Source organism: Sus scrofa, chromosome 9 (genome assembly GCF_054392235.1).
Source record: "Sus scrofa isolate SSC_HxYL_T2T_F1_AM1 chromosome 9, Sscrofa_HxYL_maternal_Yorkshire_Landrace_v2.0, whole genome shotgun sequence".
In the NCBI taxonomy this organism is placed as follows: domain Eukaryota; kingdom Metazoa; phylum Chordata; class Mammalia; order Artiodactyla; family Suidae; genus Sus; species Sus scrofa.
In genome coordinates, this window is record NC_139391.1 from 13814307 (window position 1) to 13832606 (window position 18300).

The 18300-nt window shown below is 46.7% G+C and overlaps 1 protein-coding gene and 1 non-coding gene across 51 annotated transcripts in view; both read right to left on the reverse strand.

The window, feature by feature from the left end:
• TENM4 (teneurin transmembrane protein 4) overlaps window positions 1–18300 on the reverse strand; it is a 2941714-nt gene that overhangs the window by 740683 nt on the left and 2182731 nt on the right. The gene's annotated exons all lie outside the window — the stretch shown is intronic.
• MIR708 (microRNA mir-708) lies at window positions 384–463 on the reverse strand. Its single transcript, NR_038566.1, has one exon. It is a non-coding gene; the product is annotated as a microRNA mir-708 (primary transcript).

Consider the following 18300-nt stretch of genomic DNA (forward strand, 5'->3'; position numbering starts at 1 on the left):
CATCAATGAGCTCATGATGTCTAAACAATTTGATAGGCTCTCCTTTTCACTTAACATCGAAACATAAACTTTTTTTTCCATCAAGCTCCATCCAGAAGCAGGACCTTTGGATCTCTGATTTGGGGGACAGAACCCCGGATCCCCAGGAGCCCAGGCTGGCCCCGAGGAGAGAAGACAAGCTGGGTTTCCGCGAGCAGGTTGAGTCAGCCGAGCATCCTGAGTCCCACAACTGCGGATGGCTGGAGAGCACGGCGTGGCCCTCAGGAGACAGTCCAGGCCCAGAGGGTCCTCGGCACACAGGTGGTGGTTGACGCCATGGGATGGATGAGGTCCCTCAGGGAGGGTGTGCAGGGTGAGAAGAGAGATGACTTAGGGTAAGGTCCCTGCCCTCTAGAAGCTCACAGTCTAGTTGCGTTCATGTGCAAGTCATTCACCCCCAGCTAGATTGTAAGCTCCTTGAGGGCAGTTACCACATCACACACAGCCGTCCCTCGCCAACCATGGGGGTTGGGTTTCTGAAAACCCCTGGGGAGGAGAAGTCAGGCTTGAGGAATTTAGGACCTTACTGGGGAAAAAACAGGGTTAGGGGAATGAAGGCACGCGTGAACGTATGAAATCATTCCATTATTTACATTGACAGCGAGAGAAGCAACAAGCACAGCGTATTCAAAACATCAAGGATCAGAGACACTTCAATGATCAACGCGCTCTTACATTAACAGCACAGGCTTTACAATTTGTTTTCATTTGCCATCCATCCCTTGTTTCAATGTGATTAGAGCTGGTGTACAATGTTCTGCCAATTTCTGCTGTACAGCAAAGGGACTCGGTTAGACATATATATACACATTCTTGGCCTCACCTTAGCCTCCATCCTCGTCCATCACAAGTGATTTGGATGCAGGGGGAACTAGAGACTCTCATCCTGAGTGAAGTAAGTCAGAAAGAGAAAGACACCACATGGCATCACTTATATGTGGAGTCTCAGATGTGGCACAAATGTCTATCTACAAAACAGAAACAAACCATCCATCCCTTTAACTGAGCTCTCCCCTTCACACGCGTAACAATAGGCATGTACATCCATCTTTTCACTGCTAGAAAAAAAAAATACACTTGCTAAGAGACACCTTCTTTCTTCGCATGTTTCCCCAGGCCACAGTTCAATGCCTTCCGGTGGGGGGGGGTGGTTTATGGCTCTGAACTACTGATTCCCACCTCGGGGTCCCCCACCCCTGCAAGCACATGCTCACATCTTCACAGGCAAGGGTGGGTTTCTGGTGTCTCATGGACCCACTCGCACTCTTCCCTCTCCCCTGCTTCTGCAAACACCTCCTGTCTGCCATGCACTTGCCTATTTCTCTCTTCCAAACCTCTGCTCAGATTTCACCGCCCCCATGGGAATGACCTCAGAGTCTCCGTGGCTCCCGAAAGAACATGCAAATGTGACGTTTTGAGCAGTCCAGCTGGGTGTCTTTCTCCCGTAGAGCCTAGCACATCGTGTACTCACTAGCTCCCAGTAGGTGCTGGGAGGATTCTGGCTGAACGGAGCCATCTCCCAAGCCAAAGGAAAAGATGTGGATTTTATTTCTCGTTGCGCTCACTGCTCCAGATGAATATTAAACCTTGCACACAGCATAAATATTGAGATATTTGTAGGCACATTTAATTTTCCCTTCTGACAGGTCATGATGACAAGAAGGAACTAATAGATGCAATCTATCTGCATTCACGAAGGCAATTTTGAGTTCCACATGACATGCTGTCAATAGACTCAAAAGATATGGCCCTTCAGTGAAGGAATTCTCCATCTTTTCCAGCTCAGAGGCCACTTGGTTAAAAAGCCAAAGACCTACTAACCTGCGATTCCCCCGTGCATGTTCACAGCACAAAAAGTAACCATCACCTGAGGACAGAGGAGAATGAGCTCTATTTTGATGAGTATCAACCAAACAATATCTTTTAAACAAAATGATCATCGGTTACAGTTACACAGCACTTGACAGTTTACACAATGCTTTCATAGACATTTTTTTTAAATCTCATTTTTTTCTTCCCAGCTCCTCTGTGAGGTGGTCAGAGAAAGCATAAATATCTCCATTTTGCAGATGAAGAAACTGAGGCTTGTTCTAAAGAAAAGGGTCAAAGGGGGAGCAATTCACTAATTCAGTGTGAGCCCCCACCCCATGCTGTTACCCGCTGGGTTACATATAAAAAAATAAAACGCATATCCTGTCACTGCCAGTGCCCAAGACAAAGCCTTCCCCTCCCACCCCCCTCACCCACACCTGTCTTCTGCTACGCTGGCCATGAACTCATCGGTCTGGCCCATGAAGACATTTGAGCCCATGACCTACAAGGAAAGGTAATGAACAGAGGTTCAGTTCCACAAGGTCACATGTGCCAGAACTTGCATTTGGGCCTTCATAGACATGACCTCATTTTATCCCCACAACAGCCCCGCAAAGGAGGCTCTGCGATGCCCATCTTGCTCCTGCCGCCTTCCTTTTCCATCCTTCCCCACAGGTTCGGGATGGGGAAGTAGCAGGACTAAAAGATAAACCCTGGCCATTTGATTCTGAATTCTCAGGTAATCTTTCTAACATACTCCTCTGTCTCCAAGGAAGCAAAGTAAAGCTAGGATGGTGATGGATCCTTGGGAGCCTCTCACAGCCCTTATCGCATTTAATCCTGCACCAAAAAAGCTCAGCATGATCACACTTTTAGAGACGCAGAGACTGAGACCCAGGGAGTGCATTTGCTTAACCAAGATCACATGCACAGAGAACTGCAGAGCCAGGATTTGAACCCGGGTTTGGTTCTAGGACAGCAGGGCAGCTCCACGGAAGGGCCTTACCAGCCAGCAAGCCAGGATGCTCCAGGCCCATCTCCCAGCTCCACACCAGCAAGGCTCACAAGGGCCTGACCCTGGGAGGAAGTGGCCGCCCCATGGCCAGGCCTCCACAAAGGGCCCCCACGGGGGCTAAATCACCTGACAATAGGATGAAGCCCCCAAAGCCCCAAATCTTTTAGGGGGAAAAAAAAATCTGTATTTTATATGAATGCACTGGGGCATTTTGATTTCAAGGAAGTGGGGGTTGAGTGCATTCCTTCATTTCACAGGGGGTCCTGAACCAACCGGCAAAGGGGAAAGATCGAAGAGCACCAACCAAGAGAACACAAGGTGCAAGCCGGACACCCAGTGCCAGTGCTGAAGAAAATGACAAGCAAAGCTGCAGAAACAGAAAGCAGGCTGGTGGTTGCCAGGGGCTAGGAAGGGGAGATGGGGAGTGACTGCTAGTGGATGCAGGGTTTCCTTTTGGGTGACGACCTCTTGGAACTAGACAGAGGTGATGCGTGCACAACACTGTGAATGTACTAGGTGCCACTGAACGGTACACTTTAGGAGGTTAATGGTGAATTTTGTGTTCTGTGAATTTTACCTCGATTTTTAAAAAGGGGAGGAGCAAAAGTCAAGTTGCATGTGTCGAGCAGGGTCTGTACATAGATGATGCCTCCTAAGTGTCTGTTAGCTGCAGCTGGTCCTCTTGCGATGGAAGCTCTGGATATGGAAACAGAGGATGCTCAGCACCGGAGTAGGGTGCATACACGTGTGCACAAGTTCACTTAGTAAGTGTGTGTGCATGTGTTTATACAGAGGGCAGAGGGGATGGCAGCAGAATTAAATTTTGATAGCTTGATTCTTTAGTTTTACAGCCTGTTACACCTTCCAAACTGGCCAGCAGTAATAATAACAACGGGAGCAAGGACAATGATAACGTCATGGTATGATTATTATTAAATAAGGGCAGGCACTACTGACTAAGAGAGCGCTGGGAGCCAGGCATCCTGAGCATCATTGTATTTAATGATCACAACAGCCCAGGAAAAAGGGACGCTTTCCTCTTTGCAGGTTGAGGAAACTGACACTCACAAGGTTAAGGTTTGTCTAAGGTCACACCTTAATAATGACAGAGCCGGGATTTTAATCACGTCCTTTGACTGATGTCTGCGATTGGAGGAAGGACAGAGAGTTATATTTAATGTTTCTAATTGTGGACATAGCCTTAAAATACACGAAAGCATTTTGAAAAGACACATAATCGCATGAGCCAGAAATAACCACTATTAGCACTGTGATGTGTTCATTTCTAATTGTTTCTATATTTTCTATAGTTAAAACAAAGCGATGGATGCAATTCCATATTTTGGGTTCTTCCCTTTACATTGCACTATTAACATTTTCTCACAAGTCCCCATACATCTAATTTTGAACAGCTATAGATATTCTGTCCCAGGGATGACATCACTAACTTTTATCTTCATATTGACCAGATGAGAGTGTTCCAGTCCTTTGTGCATATAATTAATGTTGTGGTGAACATTTTCGTCCATCCACTTTCTCTGCGTTTCTCCTTTTTTCCTACGGACGTTTGTATTCTTGACGTACACTGAATCTTAATGTCCTCATTGGGAACCCTGCCTGGCAAGAGCCTACACGTGCAAGCCTCTGGCTCCACCCCAGAGCTAGGACCCTAATCTCCAGAGTCAGATGGGGGGCTTGGTCCTCCCCTTCTGAAGGTGCCAGGACTGCTGCTCCCTAGCGCCCCCTCCTGGCCTGACGGCACATCCCAGATATGCGGTCTTGACCAGAAGGAAGATTTCTTCTATTTGCTGTACTGACTTCTGACCGGTAGGACCTGAGACCTATGCGCCTTCATCCAGTTTCCAACCTTTTTCATTTTCATGATTTCTACCACTCTTTCAAGCCACCTGCACTCTTCTTAACCTAATTTTTTAACTCCAATTACTTTCTGTATCTTGAATCCATTTATTAAAAAAAAAAGGAAAATATATCTCGTTACAGCAAGTTAAAAAAATATCATCTTGTCATGTACAGAAGATAAAACTTAAAATAAGCATGGCAAGTACAAAACCAGGTAAAGACTGCTGCCTCCTTATCTAGACTCAGATCTGTGTTAAAATAGGAGATTAGCAAGCATCATCTGAGGTATTAAACACCTACCGCCCCACAATCAGGCTCTCTCTTCAACTCAATGGCAAAGATTGAACAGGAATTGAAACAGAACATTCTCACCATGTGATTCAATGTTATTCAACACTCTGCTGAGGTTACACACCTACAGCCGTCTGGTACCAGTCCCCCAGTGGAAAAACTGATCTGGCCCAACCTTCTCCACTTACACACCAGATAAAAGATGCTGAGAGTTCAATGACAAACCTTTGTCACATCCAAGCCAAGCTGGCAGGAAAGCAGAACCAAGAATCCAGGTCCCCTGGCTCCTAAGTTTTATTTGATCACTCTTTGATAATTTCATTTTAAAAAATGTTAGGCAGCCGCGTATACGGGGAGAGAAATATATTTTTACTTTGATCTTTGCTTGTAAGATCTCAAAGCATGTTATGGTAGAAGAGATTAAAGATATAAGCATTTCTTTTTAAAAATTCAGTCAACAAGAATGATTGACCATTTATTTCCCAGCCAGATTTAACCCTGTGTAGTACTGGACTTACAAGAGAGAAGAGGGCTTAGTTTCCAGCCCCCACTGTACTGACAGTGCGAGGGGCAATGTGTGGACTTAGAAATAGCCTCTGTGGATCAATCATTCATTGAATTTATTACTCGACAAACATGGATGAGCACCTACTATGTGTCAAATTTCCATAAATAATTTTTAATGGGAACACCGACGTTCTCTCTCAGTTACTTTGATAACTATACTCATTGCTAGGATTCAAACATAAGAATGGCAAGGTTTAAAAATATCCCTCAAGTTCGTCACAGAAAACTATTTTATCAAACCTATGCTGACCTTTTAAATGAAGGATACAGTTTTAAAAGCATTACCCAGTTTAGCTATTATTACTAATGACAGCTACCATAAGCAAGCCAACCGTACAATTATGAACAATCAGCTAATATTTATTGGATCCTTATGATACCCTTGGCATTATGCTCAACCCTTTTGCAGACACTGACTCATTTAATCCTCACAAGAATCCTGGAAAGGATTATTATTATCTGTAATATACAGACTTGGAAGCTGAGGATTATAGAGGTTAAATAAGTTTCCCCAAGTCACACAGTTAATCAGTAGTGAAACCTAGATACACATCCAGATAGCGGGCTGAAAGTTTCAACCTTTCCAAATTCAAAAGGCATACTTTCTAAAGGGAAAATAAACGCTGGGATTTTCTGCACTTTAATGATACTCCCAAAGAGGAAGGGGAAATTTCAAAGCTCCTTCAAAGTTGAATCTCTAGTTTAAGCATTCATTAGCCGTTAACACATGGGCAATGATGGTGCTTCTCAAACTTTGGAGAGCACCAGAACCATCTGGAGGGCTTGGTAAAACATGGGGTGCTAGACACCCCCCAGAGTATCCCATTCAGAAGGTCCGGGGCCGGGGGGGTGGGTGCTGAGGATGTGGGTTTTCGGTGATGCTGATACCGCTGGTCTGGAGACTACACATTCAGACCACTTGGTCTGGGGACCATAGCTTTAGAATTAGATAGACTTGGGTCTTGATCTCGACTTTTCCTCTTGCTTTAGGTGTAACCTTGGGCATGTACAGAGGTTGAGTTCTTCCTCTTCTAAAGGGGAACATCCCTATTGGATAAGGTCATAGTAAGGATTACATTAAATGCAATTAGGCATATCATCTGCCAAGTACATGGCATAGAGTGGGTATCCAATCCACTGGCTCTATTAATATCATTGATAAATGATTCTCAAGAGAGAATGCATACTCACTTCTCCACTAAAAGCCCCCCCCCCCCATAAAGAGAAAGGAACAGAACTGCCCTTGGGGGCTATTTGGTGTATTTCATCCCAAATCATCACCTTTGTATCCTCTATGCATGATGTTAGAGAATGGAAGCCGATAAAAAAGGAAGATGCATGTGGTGGGAAAGCCGTCAAAGTCAAATGCCAGTGGGTTAAGAGGGGCAGCACTTGCCCAGTCATGCAGAAGAACCCATAGATGGCTTGTAGGCAAAATCAGAGGGGCTTGAAGGCATCTGGGATTTTTCTGGAGCTTACTGTAGATGTAATAAGTATAAAATCACAATATAACTGCATGGGCTTAGCAAAGCACTTTGCTGTCGAGTAGAATAAACAGAAAGTATGAAGAAGTCCTTTTATCTTCTTCTGCCTGATTTATACACTGTTATCTGTGAGGGATATTTCGTGTATGTGTACGTACATGTGTGTGTGTGTGTTGTTTGCTGTTGATTTTAAAATAAGCCACAGAGACAAATCTGGCAGTGAGCTTCTCTTGCAGAAAGAATAGAATATGTTAAAGGCTGGAAACTGGGCTTGGAGCTAAATATAGCCTAGTGGTAGAGGTACAGCAGAGGGCGAGCTGGGGCACCTTTTCAAGCTCTTGGAGAGTATTTGAAACATTTAAAGGTAGATCTTGGCACAACTGCGGGGGACTTAAATCATCCGATGAGGGATGTCTTCCTAAGGTCATTTGTAAGTTCTTTGGCTAAAATAAGAGTGAGGCATATTGTGGGCCCCAGGGAGAGGCGCCGAAGAGGGATGGAGTCTGTAACACCCCAGCTTTGCCTGTGATGTACCTGCACCTGCAGGGCCCTGGCTGAGGAGCTTTCACCCCTGGAACTGCAGGCTCCCACAAAGGAGAGTGGCAGGACGATCCCCTAGGAGCCATCTGCTTTCCCTGGTCCCTTATTCAGGCCTCGGCTCCCACGCCGGCTCTCTGACCACCACCTCATCCACAGCAGACACCACGGATCTCCTCCACGAGGTCTCCAGCCCACATGGTAGCCCACCTCATGTCTCTGCTGGGAACTCTCTGGCAGTGGACACCCACGCATGGGGCAGGGTGGAAGCACCAGAAGTTAGCGTTCCCAGCAGCAATCCACAACCAAGGAGGAGCATAGGTGGTCGATGGATGCCCTGCCCCCAATGGAATGTCTCTTTGGCCGGTGAGCCACTGAGCTCAGAGGGCCCTTGAAGGACTGAGCCCACTGCCCACGTGGTGCTTCAATCCCTAACGCACCTGCTCTGAGCTTTCCTCCCCTCCTGGCGTCCCTTCCCCACTCCCTCATCAAGCATCCTGTAATCACCGCACAAATAAACTCCTTTCTTTCACGTCTGCTTTGTGGGGAACCCATGCACTGGGAACAAAGACATTATCTCAGGCCCCTTGTCCTCCAGTCTCTATCACACCATCCTGTAGCATTTCCTTTCTGCCCATGCTCTGGAATGACACACTTTTTCTTCGTACTTCTGCACAAAGGCAGAGCCTGGGTCTGCTCCACCTCCACCATGTGGAACTGTGCCCAGCTGGTGCCCAGCAAACCTGAATTGGCTAAAAGAGTAGTATTTGCCACTTGGAAGTAGCTTCCTCCTAGAACCATTTATGTAAATAGGAATTACACTCTTATGCCCAAATCAACTCCCTTTCTTTGCCTAAACATCTCCCTGTCCTAAGACACATCTGCGCACAAGCAGAGAGGCTCAGAAAGAGTTTTGGAATTAAGAAGGCTGTGTGACTTTGGGCAAATTACTCGCCTTCTCTGATCTTCCTGAAGACCATCTCAAAAACTAGGAATAGTATTGTCTGCCTGATGGGTTTACAGGGATGTCTAAGAGCTTAGAGATGTGCTGGTACTCGTCAGGCACTTAAGAAGTATGAGTTCCCTTCATTCCCCGCTTCTTCGTCTTTTCTTCCCTCAACCTCCATAAAAAGTCCTCCATTCTATAGAGAGGAGATTCCCTGAGCCTCTCTTTCCATGTCTGGGCTGCCTCTGTCCCCAACCCGCTTGCTGATCACCCCTGCCCCTGTATAGACTCACACACGCGCAGGCACACACACACACACACACACACACACACACATGGATGGGGTGACTGAGGGACACAGACGGTACCCACATTCTGAATTGCCTTCTACCTCCTGCCTCCATTTAGCAAGCCCTTCTAGGCAGGTCCTGACCCTTCCATACAGGCTACTTGTCCATTGCACAGAGACGGAGGGTGAGGCTCAGAGAGGGTAGGTGATGGCTCAAAGCCTCCACGCTTGGAGAACACACAGTCTGCCGACTCCTCTCCAGACCACACTACTTTCCTTAGGCTCCCAGCAGACTCCAGGGACTGCATGCCTGTGCCTGAGTAACGCCCCATGTACCTGCTGAGGTTTGCAGCAGTATGGACCCCTGTGCCACGTGCTCCTCTTCTTGCTTTTGGTCAATGAGAATTGATGCAGTGCCCTGGGTACTGTGCTGGGCAAGCCCACTGAGGTGGGTATTATGAGCCCTCTTTGACATTTAAGGAAACTGAGACTCGGAGGGGGTAAGTAATTTGCTCTCCATCACAGAGTGAAACATCAGTGGAACGAAGAATCACGGTGTGTCTGACCCAGAGCCTAAGCTGTGCTTAGCGGATGCGGACCTGGTCCTTCCTGGGTCTGCTTCCAGAAGCCTTCCTCTCTCTGCTCCCTGGCTCTTCGTTACTGCTCGCCCAGTGCTTTTCTGTCAGCCCCACTCCCACTCTGTTTTCCTTTTCACAAAAGGCAGGCAGGAAGGGCATCCTCTACATTGCAAGCTCCCTGAGGCTTTCTTCATCTCATCTCCAGGCACTCTGACAAATTCGGGAAAGATTTGTCCCACTGAAGTAATCAAAGCCTCAACAGGAGTCAATTGGAAGATGTTTTAGCTTCCTTCCAACTCTGGAAGGCGACTCCCTGACGGTCCTATTTCAGCTTTGTCAACACGTCCGACACAGGCCCTTGTAGCCACTCAAACCACTGAGCAGAGTTATTCAACACCTACAGAGGCTCCTCTTTAAGAGGGAATCCCATGACCCTGGGAGCCGGCACCCCCAGGACTCCAGCTTTGCGGGGGAGCCCAGAGGAGCAGCATCGGTGTTTGTCTCTGTCATGTCACAGGAGAACGCCACTGCTCTGCTGCTCAGCCTTCCTGCCAGGGGACGAGGCCCTGTGATCAGGTGGGGTCATGAAGAGGAAGGGGCAGGCTGGCACAGCCCCCACGACCACCCTGGAGCTCTCCTGAACACTGAGAGGATACAGCTTTCCTGATTCTATTAGCCACTAAGCTGGCCAGTCAAGTCCAAGGACATCCTGAAGAAGCAGTCACGTTCACGGAAATCCTGCCCTGAGGATGCCCAACAGGGGGTGAGGCGTCAGGCCCAGGACTGGCAGAGACGTCTGACTCCTTCAAGATGGCCAAGCTGAGTGACAGGCCCTCAGCTGTCTGGTCCCCCAGGATAGCCTTAAGGCCATCCCTGGTAAGCATCTTGGGGCTACCACAGTGATTCTCCCAATCCTGGAACACCTGACCCCACTCAACCTACAGTGAGGTGGCTGAGAGGGGAGTCTGGAGCCAGATTATCTGGGGTCAAGTCCTGGCTCCACTGCCTATGTGACCTGGGACAAGTCACCTAACATTTCCATGCTTCGCTTTTCTCTAAGATAAAGTAGGAAAAACAACAGTGCCCACCTCATAGGGTTTTAAGAAACTTAAATGAGTTATGTATAAAGCACTTCAAGCAAGGCCATTGCATAAGCACTTTATAAGTATTTATCAAATACATAAATACTCATCCCACCTCCCTACAACTTCTTAGTACTAGGCTCTCAGAAAACATACCTAATTATTTTGCTTTCATACATGCATCTCTCTACTCACTCATTCTTCTTTGATGCTCTCCCACAGCATCCTGCCTGGTCACAGCAGGTGTCCCTCTGTATCACTGAGGTCTGTCTATTCCACGAGCATCTTCACTGTACCACAGCCACGCACTGTATCGGCTCTAAGAATGCGATGGTCGGTCCAGAAGGTGGGGGGGACACGGGTCAGGGTCACTACATAAGGAAGACAAGGGTACCAGTGCTAGAGGCACCAGCCGTGGACACCTGGGCGAGGTATCAGTTATACTGTATCTTCGTGATGGTGTCATAATTAAGAGGCACCGACAGCCAAAAGGAATCTCTAGATGACCACAGGACATGTTCATTCCCAAAAGGGATAAAAGGAGAAGCAGAAAAAGAAGTCAGAGGGAAAACACACATTTCGGGGCCCTCGTATTCCCCATCTGCTCCTATTTCACACCATGTTTCCAAACCTCCTGGCCGCGGTTCCCAGTTCCCGAGGCTGGCCGCCACCAGCTCCCACTTGAGACTGTGTACAAAGTCCTGTGACAACTCCCAGTCTCCCGAGCAATTGGCCATGGATTCAGGTCACTCTGGGTGCAGCTGCCTTGGAATCCAGCCTTTCTGGCAAGCAGCTAGCCCACTCTGCCTTTCCCGCCTCACCCCACCTAGATGCCCACCCCACCTAGAGATTCCAGATCCTCCCACTGATTGGGCAGCAGACAGCAGAGGGAAAGCGCAAGCGTTCCCATGAGAACTCCAAGGCCAGCCCCTAACAGCTGCCTCGGCTGGAGAGGTCTTTTTCACTCTAATTTGGAGATGATTCTAGCTCATGAAGACCGCTTATTAAAAATGTTGGTTCAACATACCAGCCAAACATAATGCATACATTTTAGCTGGATCCTAGCTGAGGAGGAAAAACAAAAACAAAAACACATGAACAGATCTTTTGGACAACTGGGGCCATCTGAATGTGGACTAGATACTAGATGACAATTATTAATTATTGTTACTTTTAAGTATAAAGATCACATCACATATAGAAGAATCTCCTTTTTAAGAGAAACATGCTAAAGTAGGTATGAAGAAAGAATTATGTCTATGGAAGTGGAGAAAAATATATGTCTACACATACACATGCAAATGAAGGATATATGGCAAATATTTCAAGAAAAAGAATGATCAGTTCCTTGTGGCTTTATATAAACCTTATGCACACCTGCTTTATTGAGACCTGAAAACAAAATTTTACAGAGCGATACAGAAAGCTACATATAATTTCTCTCTAAACGTCAAAATTCAACTTGACTTTGTCCTGGAATGGAGCGAGACTCTCTTGGCCCTATCCCCCCACAGATGCATGCACACATGTGCACATAGACACACACTGGAAGGTGCTTCCTTTGAGTTCCAAGCCTTAAAAGAAGTTCTAGAAGAGCTGGCCTGCAACAGTGAAGAGCTGGAATTTCACACTGAGAGACTTGGGTTCAAACCCTGCTGCATGGGAGCTGGTGATTTTAGAAGCCACCCACCTTCTGTGAGTCTCACTTCCCTCAGAGTCACCCAAGAGGTCAAGAGCCCTGCCTCCCAAACCCACAGTCTTTGTCCAAGGACCAAGGAAGGCTGTAAAGGTACCATCTGAACATTGCCTATTACTGCCTATGTTCACAAGTAAAAGAGGCCAAGAATCGAACGTGTAGAGGGGTGTCTGTGTTCTGTCTAAAGCTCCCCCTGTTGATCTTCTGGGATTGAGCCTCTAAGCATTTACTTTTCCAAGCTGCTCACTACTGGAAAAACAGACGTAACTCTTTTAGCCCTACATGGTATGGCCCAAGCAATAAAAATACAACTGGCTTTCGATTTTTTTTTTTTTTTAACAGGCATTCCCAAAGCAATCTTATATAAATGGTTGTGAAACACGAGGCAGAAACAAAAGGGCTGAGTAGAGACACTGAACCCAAACAAGGAGTCCTGCCTGGGTCAGAGACAAAGAATGCCAAAACCTTGGCCTGTTGCCCCCCGGAGCTTCTCACATCTAAGACCTCAGCAGAAAACCTCATTCATTTAAAATCCATTAAATCTGATCACTGGGTCAAGGCCTCGGCTGACCTTGTCACTGTTCTCTCTGTAAAACGCAGGCTGGCTTAGAGGCAGGGGCCCCACGGTGCTCAGGCAAGCTTGGCTAACTCGGTGGCCAGGAGACTGGGTTCACTCCTGACCCCAGCACTTTGTAACTCTGGACAAGACACCTTCTTTCCCCACTCCCAATGGTCATGCCTATTACACGACAGCTTTGGATTAGAGGCTGTTCCGTTCTCATCCAATTCTAAGATTCTATGCTTAGTCACTTCCTTTGGAAAGTCCTCCCAATCCCTCAAAGAATGTTTTATGAAAGGATCTGGTATCTGTGAAATTAAACTATGCTTAATCAACCAAAGGGAACAGGCTGTTTTAGAGCACATGGAAAGCCCTCATTTCCAGGCCCCAAGGAAGAACAAAGCATTTCAGTTTTTACTCAGGTTGATTCACAGAAATGTTCACCTATAGATTGCTGGTTTGGGGTAGCTAAGTACTTTATGAACCTGAAGGGAACAAACAATACTATCAGTATAGACAGCAGTTTGGGGCATCCACTGTATGCCAGGCTCTGTTAAGAGCTTTGTATACCACAGCAATAGTGTGATGCAGCCCATCATCTCTACTTCCACATGGAAAACCGCAGCTCAGAGAGGTTAAGTAACTTGCCCAATGTAACAGAGCAAGTGATAGAACCAGAAGTTCCTACCCTGTTCCTTGTGGTAGCATCTGAAGCTAACCCATCATCTTATAAACACACTCCGGTTTATATGTATGTTATTTGGCTTTCCTTGTAGTGGACATTAATTTAGAAAAAAAGCCTTTCTTGGGCTATAATTGACACTCAACACTGTACATGTTTAAATCATAAAACCTGGTGAGTCGTTTATATCTGTACATAACTGTGAAGCATCACTACAGTCAAGATACTGAACATATCCATCATTCCCCAAAGTTTCCCTATACCTTTCTCCCTTCACCCCTCTCCAGGCAACCACGGATCTGTTTTCTATCACAAGATGTTACTTTGGAGAATTTTGAATAAATAGAATCAGGCAGCACACATTTTTCTCTTTGGCTCTTTCCACTCAGTGTCATTATTTTGAGATTGATCCATACTGTTGAGTTTATCAAGAATGCATTCCTTTTTTACTGCTGAGTAATATTCCCTTTTATGGATATATCACAATTTGTCCACCTAGTCAACTGCTGATGGACATTTGGGTCATTTATCGTTTTTGGCTGTGACCAATTAAGCTTCTTTAAATACTCCCATATAGGATTCTGTGTGAAAATGTGATTTCATTTTTCTTGGGTATTTACCTAGGAGCGAAAGGGCTGGGTCACAAGCTGGGTGTATATTTAACTTTTTAAGAAGCTTCAAAACTGTTCTCCAAAGTAGTAGTACCATTGTACATTTCTGTTGCTTCAGGTCCTCACCAAATTCAATATTACCAGTCCTTCCCATTTTAGGCATTTCAGTGGGATTGAAGTCATATATCATTATGGTTTTAATTTTTATTTCCCTAATGACTAATGATGTTGAGCATCCTTTCATGGGCTCATTTTTTTGTAAAAAAATCTTTAGCTATGATAGAAAATTTGACTAAAAGAACAGTGCTAGGTACCATGTATTAAACTGTTCCTTTACTACAGGTATACCTCAGAGGTACTGGGGGTTCAATTCCAAACCATGGCAATAAAGTGAGTCCCATGAATTTTTTGGTTTCCCCGTGCATATAAAAGTTATGTTTCCACTACACTGTAGTCTGTCAAGAGTGCAACCTCATTATGTCTAAAAACAATGCACATAGCTTAATTAAAAAATATTGCTGAAAAAGGCTAGTCATCATCTGAGCTTTCAGTGAGATGTAATCTTTTTGTCATTGGAGGGTTTGAAATATTGGAAGACTTACCAAAAGGTGACACAGAAAGCAAAGACGGCGCCCACAGACTTGCTCTGCACAGGGTTGCTGCAAACCTCCAGTTTGAAAAAAAAAAAAAAGGCCATCTCCAAGAAGCGTGGTAAAGTATGACGGATATGGTGCTAAGAGTTTTATGTGCCTTATCTGATCTCACCCTCACAACCACCTAATGAGGACAGTACTGACAGCCAGTATGGATGGAGAAACAGACTCAGGGAGGTGAGGTAGTTTGGCCTACTTCACAGGGTAGGTTGGGGGGCGGGGACCAGGCTCAGGCTCCATTCCAGACCTCTGCTCGAACCCTGGAAGGCAGGCCTGCCCCGAACACAGCTCTTGTGCAAGACAGGCATCCTACATCTCAGGAATGGAGGACTTGGGAGCAGAACCAGACAACAGGGAAAAAAATAAAAACAGACACTGCAGGCAAATGTAACACTGACACTTTTACTTCTCACGCAGTCATTCCCTATTTGCTAGAAACACAGGACAGTTTAGCCTAAGTACACTGTGGCTGAGACCCTGGTAATATATTGATAGTGTATAACATTAAAGGCAAAACGGATATCTGGGAAGTAGTTAACTGAGAGCCTCAAATCTAAGGATGGGCCGCAGAATGTCAATGCTGAGGGCATTTATGGTGTCCTGATGAAATCCCTTAAAAGAACTTTACTTTTCATCTTTAAAGGCAGGTGTACCTCAAGCTGTTAACTCTTATGTAAGCACTAGAAATGTGTCTGGAGTTTTCCTTAGCCCGCAGACTGAGTTCTAGCACCAGGGGCAAGGCTATGTGCTATAAGGGAAAGATGAGCAGCTGTGAGCAGGCTGGCCAGCCTAGTCTGGACATCAGTTTCTTTCTCTGGGCTGCTGGGGGCTCCTGTGGGACGCCTCCTTAATACCCTTCTAGTGCCAGATGCTGTTGTTTGTACTTAAACATTTGCAGGAAACGCCAAATATGAGAGTAGCAGTAAGCAAGACAGTATAAAAGGAGAGCCTTCCTTACCTAAGGAGAAGACATTTTACCTTTGCATTTTGACTCTAAATCCTTGGTTTGAATTGTCTTTTTTTTTTATCTTTTTGCTATTTCTTGGGCCGCTCCCGCGGCATGTGGAGGTTCCCAGGCTAGGGGTCTAATCGGAGCTGAGCCACCGGCCTATGCCAGAGCCACAGCAACTCGGGATCCGAGCCGCATCTACAACCTACACCACAGGTCACGGCAACGCCAGATCCTTAACCCACTGAGCAAGGGCAGGGATCGAACCCGCAACCTCATGGTTCCTAGTTGGATTCATTAACCACTGAGCCACGACGGGAACACTGGCTTTGAATTGTCTTTATGTTCCACATCTACAGCATTGCATGGCCCTTCAAAGAACAGTATTCACATCTCCTGTCATCCTGGATGAGGGTCCTGACTCTCCTGCTGATGCTCACAACGTGGTGTCACCTATATACAGCCTCCTTGCACCAGCAGAAGAAAGTCCAAGCTCCCGAGTGGGCTTCCCTCTTCCTGAGGCCACCTCATCCCATTCCGCTTCCCCCATGGATGCACCTTTCAGAGCCTACAGCCTTTTACTCAGGCTCTCCCGAGCCTGGGGCATCCTTCCACACTTCCCCACTTGGAGAGCCCTAATCTCTCAGGGCCCATTAAGAAGAAAGTCTCTTCTCTCTAAAGGCTTACCCTGCTGGCCCTCCAGGCAGAATAAGTCACCCCTTATGAGTGCTCACCTCCAAGCAGACACGTTTCCTACTGTATAGCTCACACAGCGAGATATATAGCATCAGCAAGGATGCATTGCTTACACACATATATATGTGTGTGTATGGATATATACATATATATGCAATGCTAGCATATATGATACATAGCATTGCATCCGCAATGGGCTTGTCTGTTTCCTCCCACTTGACCAGCCCAGGCCAACAGCAAGAGAATATACACTTGATAAATAATTTTGCATAATAACACAGTGCTATAAATATCACAAAGTATAAATAAAATGAAAAATGTTATTCCAGCCACATTTGAAGGACTCAGTGGAAACATGTAACTAACGGCTACCCTATTGGAGAGCACAGATATGGAACAGTTCCATGCCGGGGAAACTTGTGCTGAAAAGCACTGGTCTAGAATACCTCTTTGGCGACGTCTTCTCAGGGGTAGTAAATGTGCTTCTTTAGAGTGCCATTGATTTCCCTAAATAAGTGAAATATACTGGGACCGCAGTAATGGGAATTCCGACAGCATCAGGAATACGGATGCTATTGGTTTTAAGATCATTTCTCGCTGATGAATCAAAGCCAACCATGCCGCTTATGAGCTGGCTCGGAAGGTCAATACTGATATGTTTCAGGAACCTCTCAAATCTGTTCTCCACTTTATCACCCAGAATGACACCTTTTGCTGGAGTCCATCTGAAGTTTCCCATTGACCTATGTATTTGTATACACTGCTCATGCCACCTGCATGTCCTCTCCGGTCCCTCTGGCTGACTCTGACGACCCTTCGACACAGTTCAAGCTTCACCCCCTCTGGGCCGCTTTCCCGGACAAGCCTCTCTGCAGAAGCTCCCCTAGAACATGTATACCTGTCTTCATTTTATTTTATTTTATTTTATTTGTCTTTTCCAGGGCCGCACTTGCGGCATATGGAGGTTCCCAGGCCAGGGGTCTAATCAGAGCTGTTGCTGCCAGCCTACGCCACGGCCACAGCAACACCGGATCCTTAACCCACTGAGCAAGGCCAGGGATCGAACCTGCAACCTCGTGGTTCCTCATCGGATTCGTTTCTGCTGGGCCGCAAAGGGAACTCCCATGTATACCTGTCTTCAATCACTCCGTCACATGCCTGTGTCTGGAACACACGACCGTGACCTTCCTGGCGGCAGCAGCTGTCTCTTTCCCCGATGTGGCCGACCACAGTGCCTGGCAAACTGGACTTGCTTGACAGATAGGAACTGAAGAATTCGGTGAATGAATGACTGAACACCGAAATTCCCAAGGCAGAGCCCAACCCCGCATCCAGCCATGGTGGCATCACCAGAATGAAGGGTGGCCTCCAGGTACCACCTCGGAAGGCAGCCCTCCCCACTGATCTGTTTATGTTCCAGGCTGTAGTCTTAAGATGCTGGGCTTAGGAATGTTTGAAGCATAGGATCGAAAGAAGCCCATGGATGGACAGCGGCTGAGCCATCCCCCTGCCGTCAGAAGGAACTCACTCACACACAAAGCGGTCAAGAAGATAAAAACCTACCTGGCTTTTTAACGAATTCAAAACCACTCCCGCAAGCCATGGCAACGCTGAATCGAGACCGAACCGAGGGCCCCTCCCTCTCCCTGCTGAGTCAGTGGCCTTTGTCTGCTCTGTGACTCACCCCACTGCTTATGAGCCACCTGAACGGTTGGGAACAAGGGTGCTGCACAACTCACGCCCACGGGGACGGGTCAGCTCTCGCCAGCAGGCCACGGCGACCATGCCCAGCCCGTGGGCGGGAGTCGGGGGTGGGGGTGGGGGGAGATGGTGGCATCAGATTGGCAGTCCAGAAACCCCAAGTCCAAGTTTGGCTTTGACATCGTGATACGGACTTTATGGTGGGTTCAAATCCACATGTGGCGTTTGGGAACATAGCCCAGCCTTGCATCCT